Source organism: Alosa sapidissima, chromosome 1, assembly GCF_018492685.1.
Source record: "Alosa sapidissima isolate fAloSap1 chromosome 1, fAloSap1.pri, whole genome shotgun sequence".
NCBI classification, from domain to species: domain Eukaryota; kingdom Metazoa; phylum Chordata; class Actinopteri; order Clupeiformes; family Clupeidae; genus Alosa; species Alosa sapidissima.
Window position 1 is genome coordinate 15426464 of NC_055957.1, and position 11174 is coordinate 15437637.

At 45.0% G+C, this 11174-nt stretch overlaps 1 long non-coding RNA gene across 1 annotated transcript in view; it reads left to right on the plus strand.

Annotated features, from left to right (window-relative positions):
- The window catches only part of LOC121712712, a 21395-nt gene extending 10786 nt beyond the window's left edge, over nucleotides 1-10609 (plus strand). Inside the window, exons 3-4 of the long non-coding RNA XR_006032637.1 lie at nucleotides 630-635; nucleotides 10379-10609. This is a non-coding gene — a long non-coding RNA (uncharacterized LOC121712712). The remainder of the gene's footprint in view (nucleotides 1-629; nucleotides 636-10378) is intronic.
- Nucleotides 10610-11174: the final 565 nt, after the last annotated feature.

Genomic DNA, 11174 nt, shown 5'->3' on the forward strand with positions numbered 1-11174 from the left:
TAGCTCTTAAGTGGTAGTAGCTGTGATGTTTTTTAACCCCCCTTCCACCCACCCACCTACCCCCCTGTAACCCCCCAAGCCAGCCCCCATTGCCCCCCCCCCCCCCTCCCGTCTCCTCATTTGATTCCCTTTCATTTGGGCCAACAGCAGATTTAAGGATGTCACTGTGAAAATTGAGGTGGGTAAACTAGAGGGGAAAAAAAGATTGGTGTAGGGGAGTGTGGGGGCTAAAAAGCCCCTTTGGTTGTAAATCACATAATTACAGGCCCCGCAAGAGGAACACAGGCTTTTTAAATGAAACCTGCTTCCCACCAGGACTTCCACTTCAATAACTCCTCACTCAGGAGGCCCGAGGGCACACAGGCACCAGAACACAGAGCGCCCGGGCCCTCTGCCACGGCGGACCAACGAGCTGTCCGTGTCAATTATGTGCGCCGTCCAAAAAAGATCTGACAACACAGCAAAACAAACAGACGAGGAGGAGAGTGGAGCAGTGGACAGGGCACGCTCGGCTAAAAAAAAAAAGAAAAGAAAAGGCTACCACACAACCCAGAAAGGCAGGAAAAATTCTGAAATGGACACTTATGGAGGATGTGGTAGATAAATGGCCTGTTGTGCTGGTGGGCAAGCTCTGGGTAGTAGTGAGAGAGAAGGGAGAGAGAGGAAGGAGAGAGAGAAGAGAGAGAGAGAGACAGTCTGATAGACAGGGCAAATAGAGGGAGGGAAAAGAGAGAAAGGTAGGGCCTGGTTGGGGGAGGAAGTTGTTTCTGTGTCTAGGGGCCGAGTCAAACTAAATGAGTGGGAGCTGAAAGGTCAGCCTCGAAGAGTCGGGTCAAACTGACTGAGTGAACTGAATGCAACAGAGAATCAGATGATTATTTTTGGTGGAATAGACCATGTTGGTCCTTGGTGCCTTGCAAGAGAAAACTGTTGACTCGTGAGTGGATCTGTAGAATGTAGCCATTTTGCCGAGAGTAACACGATAGTTTGGTGTAGTTTTTTTTCCATAACATTTCAGTATTGATATATTTCATTTTGAACTGAGTGATTGCAACATGATTTGCAAATTGAATCTAAAGTAAACAATCAGTAGCTATTTAACAAATATTTAACAAACTTTCAAACTTTCAACTGAAATGTTTCTCAACTAAAACTAACTTGCAACTATCTATCAGTTATATGAATTAAATGTCAGCTAACTGTCAACCAGCCCAAAACTCCAATAAATCTGCTTGGTTTCCACAACCTCAACAGACTACAAATAGATAACTGTCTGACTGCTGACAAAGCAGAGGAAGCAAAACCATACCCGGGCAAAATGACCAAAGCTAAAATGAATAGCTTTGCTAAAATGTGTCCTTGGAAATACAGTGTTCATCAAGTGAGTTTTTTTTTTTCTTTCAAAAACCCCTCTAAGTTTTTCTTTTCTCTCTTCTTCCTTGTGTAGCACCCCTCTCCCACACTCTTTCTGTCATGGGCACGGAGGCATGAAAGTGCACCAGTAAATGGGGATAATTGGAGGGAGGGCCCTGCCCTGTCTGCCTAATCAACTCACACAACAATCACTGGATTGTTCCGGGAAGCTGGTGACACAGAACCTTGTCCTGCAACATTTGAGCTGTAATTAGCAAGCACTTACTGTCATGCATGTCAGATGCAGTTATATGCTGAATTGAATAGGGACAGCACCAGGCTCGCGCGGCCGCGCGCACACACATACACACACACACACACACACACACACACACACACACACACACACACACACACACACACACACACACACACACACACACACACATACACAAACACACACAGACATGCAACAGATATGTAGACCAAATGTCTTCAATCTGCTTATCATCTGCAAACACTGATCAAGCTGATCGAGGATGGTGTCTGTGGAAGGTTCATTGACTCACTGTAGTGACCATCGGTTTTCCCACTGAGCCTTAGTCAGTTGGTCGGGTCCGTTTGGCACGCATTCCACCAGGATTCCTTCATTTCACTTCAAACCCAACACAAACACACCATCTCGTGTTGATTTATTTACCTCTCCCCAGCTCTGTTTCTTTGTGGATTAATTACCACTGTGCTGTTTATGTGTCTTGTTCAATCACAAGGCCTGCACAAACACATCAGTATATCTGATGCTCTGTTAAGCCAGACAAAAAATCTCTGTTTCTATCTCTGTCTGCTGTCCCGCTCTGTGCCATTCTAATTTTCTTATGCAAGGACTCAGCTTCACAAAACCTCTACACACACATGCGCGCGCGCACACACACACACACACACACACACACACACACACACACTGTAAGAAAATTAGTGATATGTGTACTGTGTTATGGCTAAGATGGTTTGAAATGATAAAAAAGCATTCTGCACCTCTGTGGCTTAATCCAATGGTCTATGAAGGGAGTTTATTTATATGGCTCAGTTCATACACATAATAATAAAGTCTTTCACAGATATGCAGATAAAAGAGCATATAAATGAAGGCTGGACCAAGATGAGATGACATTTGCAGTACTTCTCTCCACATCTCACAGCTGAGGAGAGCACCCTCTACTGGGCCTCCCCACCGGCTTGCAGGCTGCCAATGCTCCCTCAGAATTAATGGCCACAGTTTCATGCAGACACAAAGGCAGACATCTGTTTGTCTTGAAAATGTGTCTGCTGTCACATGGTGCAGAGAAAAGCAGGTGATTGGCATCAATGTTCGTACCGGGCAGATTCGCTAAGAGTTGTGATGCTGCCAGGTGCTGGGGAATGCGATCTGAGAGCCCTGTCCGCACTGAGCTACCCTAAGTGCACTGAGGGAGGAGAGGGCAGCTGCCTGATTATTGAATCAGACCGATGGCTCCACAGCTCCAGACAGACAAACAACAATTCAACTCTCATTCAGAATCAATGATCAGGCTGCAGAGGTATCTCTCTCTCTCTCTCTACCCCCTCCCCCCCCGACCACTGACAATTTAATGGTTTTACATCACCCTCCTGTTTTCTCTCTTTCTCTGTCTAACTAAATCAAGTGTATGTGCTTTAAAAATCAATATCTGCATTCCGCAGATGAGGTGGTTAAACATTTAACATCTGATACATTTGAATTATTAACCACGTTGGTTGTCTTTGTTGAGAAGGAGATATTCCTCCTCTGTTTTAACTGCGGAATTTTGGTGTGATGTATGTAAGGTGTCATTTTTGTGCAACATCTCAATGTCACAAACCTTGATGTCACCAAAGACTGCAGCACATGTTTTATGTAACAGAAATAAGGTGGAGTGATTAAAACTCCAAACTACATAGATAAATCAAATGTGACAAATATGAAAACAACTCTATATAAACACAGACCGAAAGAAAACAAGAGAGACATCAACACAGAGCACAATGGATCAGAAAAAGACAATAAATGACATATAAGACAATAAATGACATATAAGACAATAAATGAATCAGCAGAGAAGAAACTAGCAAGAACACAAAGAAAGAGTGAAAGAGAGAAAGACAGGGAGAGAAAGAGAGAGAGAGAAAGAGAGAGAGAGAAAGAGAGAGAGGGGAAAGAGAGAGAGAGAAAGAGAGAGAGAGAAAGACAGGGACAAAGACAGAGAGAGAAAGAGAGAGAGAGAAAGAGAGAGAGAGAAAGACAGAGAGAGAAAGAGAGAGAGGGGAAAGAGAGAGAGAGAGGGGAAAGAGAGAGAGAAAGAGAGAGAGAGAGGGGAAAGAAAAGCCCTGTTGAATGGCGAGCCGAGGTCCATGTGACGGTCACAGACAGCCCCGGGTGGCCCCAGGGGGAAGAGAGTGCTATCTGACCTCAGGGACCTGGAGGTGCCACTTCCCTGCCTGATTAGATCTGCGAGTGAAAGAATGTCTGCGTGCTGACACCGGTCAGAGAGATCACAGCCAGGCCACTCCACTCACACTTCTAATGAGGCGCGTGGGCAGGGCAGGGTCGGGGTGAGCAGGGACGCTCAGGCTGGCCCGACTGCTCCATCCAGACCGAAAACTCGCTCGCAAAGCCACAGCAGGCCTTCAATTGCACAGTTGTATAACCAGTTCAGATTTATTTATGCCCCTCCACTAAAGTGCGGCGTCTTGGTTTCACTAACAATAAAAGCTTTCCAGATCTTTGCATCTTACATTTAGTATCACAGCAATTCCACAGAACAGGTTCTGGTATCACTGTCTTTATAAATGTTCAGTTATTACAGTGAAACCAAGCTATTTTAGCTTTCAACACACTAGTAGTCATTACACAACTATTAGCAAAACAGTCAGATGCTTATGGTGGAAAAGGGTTGGGAAAAAAGCAACTATTGGACTAAGTTGTTTGTTTCCATGAAAAGGCTTTTGGTTTGTGGTTGTGTTGTCATATTTTTACTGCACACATACTGTACCTCAGTGCATGTAGCACTGTAACAGAGAAAGAGTTTGGAGATTTTGCAAGTGACACAACCATAAACCAATAACACAACCTTGATAAGAGCCTTGAATGGCATGTGTTCCTTGAATCGAATTAGCATGCAACCACTGGAAACTTCCTGATGATTTGTGTAATTATAGACTAGCACTGGGAACACTTAATATGTGACAACCCATCAAACACTTTGGCAATTAAATGCTCCTCTTGGCTATGGGTTGAGACAAGGTTTTCATACCGCGGTTATCTAATTACATCCTTAAGAGGGCACCCAGTTGACAAACATCAGGCCGCATCAGAAGGCAAAATAGATAAGCCCGCAGGCTATAAGGCTCCCTGATTAGTTTCATCCACACAGGCCATTAGGAATCATAACCTATATTCAATGGATAGGAAGCAAGCCTGCAATATTGATCTATCTCACAATCATACCCAGTATCATCTTTGCAAAGGCACTTTTAAGAGCACTTTTGAAGAGTTAACCATATAACCTTTACTTACTCCCTCTCTTTCCTTCCTTCTCTCCCACTCTCTCTTTTGCTTAACTTTAGCTGTTTCTCTCTCTTTCCCTTCCTCTCTCTTTTTTATGTTCTGGGCATCCTGAAAAACCTGGAACCCTTGATGGGAAAAAGAGTCGGAGCAGCGGAAACAACATTGGCTCATTTCCTACATGGCTGCGGTCCCTCAAAACAGCCATATCCTTTACATGAGTGTGTGCCGCTACAAAGCGTGCTTTTCTTCCTCACCGTACTCCTCCTCCTCTTCCCAGCTGCCACCCACGCCAGTGCTTAAAAGCTCCATGACACCCATACAGCCTGAAGCCAAAGTTTCACACTTTTGAACACTTCAAGATCTTATTTTTAAAGGCGTTCTTGCTGTGTTTTCTCTTTTTGTCTTTCTGTAAATATTGACGCATTTTTTGATGATTTTATGTGCGGTTAGACAGAGATGCCCTCTAGATGTGCTACATGAGCTAAAACAGAGAGACAGAGAGAGCGCAGCCATTCTGAACCACAGTAATGTAATGTGTCCACTCGTGCTTACTTTTCAACCTGAGTGAAATGTGTTGCTCTGAATGTCCCAAATGACCCAGTAAAATAGAGAAAATCCATTTTACTGCGGACCCTGTCAGACATGAAAGCATCGGCATACAGCACTTGAGCTGCAGTCTGTCTGGACTGGACGTCTCCAGCGGTTTGCTCCTAACAATGGCCTCACACCACAGACGAGCTCGTTCTGTGCTGGTCCTCCTCCTCCTCCTCCTCCTCCTCCACCACCACCTTCCTCTGTCCTCCCCCACCCCACCCACATCCCACCCCACCCTCTCCTCGTCTCCAGGCCTGCCAGGGGAGTCCACCAGCGCCGGGGGCCTGTCGGCTTCATCTCTCCGTCTCTTAAACAAAAGGGGGCTTGAGAGAAGGACCCGAGAGTCGTCCTGGACGCGCCGGTGCCACGGAGGCTTGCAGGGCCAGCTTCAGGCACAGGCTGGTGAAACCACAAAACGAGCCACCAGGTCTACAGGCCCCGGGGGCCCTGCCGCCCACTTCACATAGCTATCGTCTGGCATGAGGATGTGGTTACGCAGAGAGAGAGAGAGAGAGAGAGAAGTGGAAGAACGGATTACTCTCTTTTTTATTTTTTCCTTCTTTCAGGATGACATAAAGAAAGGTTTTATGCACACTCAGAAGGTAGAGTGAGAGAGAGCCACTTTATGAGGAACTTCCCTTTTTAATATGGAAACATTCATTCAAAACGTACCTTGTTCTAGCCCTACTACCGGACAAGGGGATGAATTTTAAGTGCATGCAGACGTCTTTCCAACACACCAAGGAGAGTGGCTCGTGATTTTTTTACGCGAGTGCTGCTCAGTACACAGTGTTGTCCCATTACAGATCTGAGCCACCGTCCGTGATTATTCCCATGTGCTCCCACTGGCAGTGCAAACCAATGCGAAATGGTTACTGTTGCAAAAATATGTGATTAATTAACATTACTACCCCGTCTCAACCCACATTAATGAAGCAGCTGTATTTCATTTATTCAAGGTATTAAGTTGGTGGCGATGATCTGTGCAAAAAAGCTTTCTTTCCATCCACAAGGGGCTGTCTCAGACAGACCTTTTATCCCTAAATATATGGCATGGTTTAGAGGTTCATTCTGCTAACTGACATTGCTGTGTGAAAAAATATGTTCTAAAAAACATTATGTACAAGATATTATCAATAGTGTTGCCAAATGGCATATTGTGAGTAAGCACTGCCACCGTGAAACCTGTGAGTGTGCATGATTTCCTTTGGGGGATTTTGTTTTATCACCGAGACTGCTGTAGAAACCTCACAAAAGCTGAAGATCCATTCACAGGAATGCACCGGGCTTTGTCATGCTAAGCTGTTGCTTGTCCCCTCGCTGTTGGCAGGTGTCTGAGCTTGTTATACCGGAGAGCCCAGGCAGCTCGGTGCTGCTTATCAGGCCTCACCATCCTGCCTGTCTCCTGCTGCACACCTCTCGACCTCTGACCTTTTGCCCTCTCCCTCACTCGGTGGTGTTGCTGCACATAGTGATGAGTTAGGGGCTCTGACCCCCTCTCCCAGCAGGACGCATCTTTCATAGAGCATCAGCTCAGTGGCTGCTTCCACGCAAGGCTGTCTGGGCCGTGGTGTAACCTGTCTGGGTGCAACTGAATGGCCTGCTGTGCCTGTTTACCAGGAGAATGTTGACATTGTTTGGTGCTCTTGTCAGCATGCCTGGGCAAACATTGTTGTGGTAGAGAGAAAGAGAGATGTCTCTCCATTCTTGTCGAAGAGAGAATCTGATTTCTGAGAACTATGCTGCATATGAGCAAGTAAAGAACTCAGACTATTCCCAGTTTTATATTTATATTTATTTACTTAACGGTGAATTAGGATATTTAAGACAGTTACTTATTGATGTAGGGTGATTTTGCTCAAGGGTTTCAGGGCTTTTTAAATGCTATCAAAGTTGGCTTGTCACAATTGAAAAATGCTGCACGGGTAGCCAACGGGGTTGGGGGGATTTAGGGAAGTAAAACAAATATATGAGGTAGAAAAATAAGCTGTTAAAAAATAAACGGAGAAAAAGAAAGAGAAAAACAGCATTCAAAATAAAATGTTTTAGGATAATACTGTATATCAAACTTTAAAAGAATATCAATAAAAGGAATTCATTTAACAATACATCAGGAGACTGTGCTTCCCTCTGGTTCTGTGGCAGGGCATGCAGCCTACCGGCAGAGGCCCAGTCGATGAAGGACACTTGTGCGCACAAACCTCACAGCGCGCTCAGCAGACAAGCAGATGAGTAAATAATGTCTGTTTCTGCCATCACAAGTAAACTATGCCTTCAAGCGCCGCAGCCGCCACGGTATGTTGGTTTACATTAAGCCAGAGCCAGTGAGGAGGGTCTGTGTCAGGAATGTCATCCTACAAGTTAATTATTATATTTCCCCAATCTGCAAAAATCCTAAGAATGTCCGGCTAGCGCTCATACATCTGACCCAGTGGCACATCACCACACCTATGAGACCTCAGGGGCAGTGAGGTCTCTTGCCCTTTTTTTCTCTTCCTTCTTTATTTTAATGATGGAGTCAGTTTATTTATTCTCCAGAACCTTTTCCTCCGCTCCCCTTTAATTTGTTTCTTTTCCTTTTCCCCCTTGACATTATGTTATGTATGTTATGTGAACAAATCATGTGAACAGTGAAGGCCCTTTTGCCCTCTCAGTCTTCTTGGGGGGGGTTGGGGAGCAGGGGGGTGGTGGACCACGCTGGAGGGGCTGACTGAGGGACTGTAACATTTATTTTCCTGCCTCTCTGTGGCTGTGGAGGCATATTGTTTTCATTGGTCTGGAGTGCCATTACCGTGAAAAGCCCTGGCAACTGGGTGCCTTTGTGAGAACAAGCGAAAAAGTGGGGGCAGCTCCCCATCCCACACACAGAGAGCAGTGCGGAGACACTGCCTGCTCCGCCATGTCACCCTACTTTCCCCATGCTGCCCCCCCTCCTAAAATACACACACACACACACACACGCACACACACACACACACACACACACATTTAAATACTTTTATTTGGATCCAAATGTGGGAACAAGATTGATAATGTGATAATGATAATGTAACAGATTCATCAAGCTTGCATGCCTTTACAAGAAAAGGATATTACACCGAACATTTATGGATAAACAGAACACACACACACACACACACACACACACACAGAGGAGGTGACGACAGATCCAAGCTCATAAATGCTCTTCCAGCTCATGGTAACATTATTGCTCTTTGTGTTGTCAGACAGCTTAATGGGGTTGATGTTTGTAAACTGTGTGTGAGGACTGTGACGTACAGAACAAGAGAGTATAAATCTGACTGCACACTCAGCAGTGTAATCTGACAGATGAAGTGAGTTAGCGTGCATGTAGTCATTATATAATATAACAGCCATTCCCTATCGTTTTTTCCCCCTAGTGTTATCTTGTTCAGCTTGGAGTCAGCAGCTCCCCATAAATTATTGTCAGCGATCACGACAGTGTCTGGACAAAAAACACAGGGTGTGGCAGCATGACGTACCCTTTACCAAGCCCCAAGGAGCTGCGGCTGAGCTACCTCCACCAAAAACAACATGAAGCAGAATGTCACAGGTAGAGCTGAAATTCTGAACTGAAATAGTCCAGCTTTGTCCTCACAGGACTCTTTAAAAGATATGGCCTCTATCCTTTGACCGTTAGCTTGTCTGTCTGTCTTCCTCCCCGTCATGGCCCACAGTTGCTTGATTCATCATCACTGCCAAGAGCCTTTTTATTTTGTCAGGATACACCTGTTAATCTTGTCAGAGTGCTCTGTGAACTAAGGTTGAACTGGGTGTTGGATGGGCTGGAAATGTAAATATTGAGAAAATGCATTTTTACTGTTTCCTCAAACACAACATGACCACAGTGCCACGGCGCCTCTCCAAAGCCTTCATCTGCAGCCATTTGGATAACCCTCTCGGAGGTCAAACGCGATGTCCAGGGGTGTCTTTGATGGGTTAATAGCAACATGCTGCACACGTCCAGAGTTCTCCTTTCTCTTGTCACTCTTGTTGAGCACCTCAGACCTGATGCTTGCACCAACAAAAAAATACTATTTGAAAAGGAAAATGTCTTAAAAAGTAACAGCATTTTTATGTACAGGATGAAGAAAGGATTCAGTAAGCAATTATTAGCACTCAACTACATCTTAAATAAAACAAAAGGTTGCATTGCAACACCCAGTTTTATATTTGTAAGAAAAAATGAAATATGACAAAATAAACAGTTTATGTTTATTTTATGAACTAAAGCACTTTCTTCTCCTCTACTATATCTCCAGAGCTAGGACCTATGCATGACACCTTGGAGAGCGAGTCATTTCCTTGATATGGATCTGCATAAGACTGTTACATGATCCACATGGCCCTCTGGCTTCCTTTTCTAAACACTTGTGTGACAGCAGAGGTCAGATGCAAACCCCAGAACAGTCTCAATCAAGAACGCCACATCTCCCTGGATAGCAACGGGCAAGTTTAGAATCTGGCTAGAATTTCACCATATGGCTTTTGTCAATTCATAACCAGTTTTCGCTATTCATAGTAAAAGAAGTAGGGAGGGGGGGTAGGGGGAGGCTTTGGCAGGGCAATGGAACAAGTCATCGCAATACTTCAAATGCTCTAACATTTTGGTGTACTTTGCACCACGAATATGTCTGTGGATAATAATGTTTTTTTGCAGCTCACCCAGAGGGTTTTCTGGTGCTGAAAAGCGGGGCAATAGTCTGTAGGCCTACTTGAAAAGGGACAAGGTTGTGTCTGAGACCATCTTTTAGTAAGAAAAAGGGGTAACTCTTGGGAAAACCTCTACCGCAGAGGTACACACACATAGACTTAGGAGCTTGTTGTAGCACTCAGGGCCTTTGTGAGTTATGTAAGGGATAATGCCCGACGAGGTGTCCATTATCAGAAATAAATGGAGGACGCGGAGGCGTGAACTGTCCGACGCGAAGCGGAGTCCATTTATTTCTGATAATGGACGCATCGAAGGGCATTATCCCGTTTATACCATGGTCACTTACGAAATAAATAAATAGGAAATCAATTATGAATACTAAATGAGTTTTAGAGCTAAAATCGTTAGTTTTCTCAGCTGTTTATCGCAACTCTGTGGAATGTTGATAAGTCACAGCTGAGCGGACAAACTTTTTATCACCCGGAGAGAAGAAATACTCTAAATGGTAACTATAACAACCATAGTAGGACGATGGTTGCAGGTAAAGATTGTAGAGCGGAGCGCTCTAGAATCTTTGGTTGCAGGCTTCGCAACAATGGAATCAACTGTAAACAAGCTAACTGTCCATGCTATCGCTGTTACAAGGATACAAGGATACAAGGAAGTTTATTGTCACATGCATATAGTTACTATTTGTGCATTTATGGGGGGGGGGGGGGGGTAAAAAGTGCAGTAGAAGAGGGGTTTAGTAGATTAAATGGCAAGGGCTGCATAAGAAAGGTGGGGGAGGATTGGGATTGGGCGGGGGGCACCAACAAGGAGCACCCAAAAGCAACAGGGGCAAGGAAAAACTCCCTTACCAAGGAAGAAACCTTGGGCAGATCCACGGCTCAAGGGGCTAACCCAACTGCCAGGGGTCTTGGTGTGTGCGTTGGGGGGATGACAGGGGAGATGGGATAGTGTGCTGTGTATGTGGGGAGAGGGCAGTGT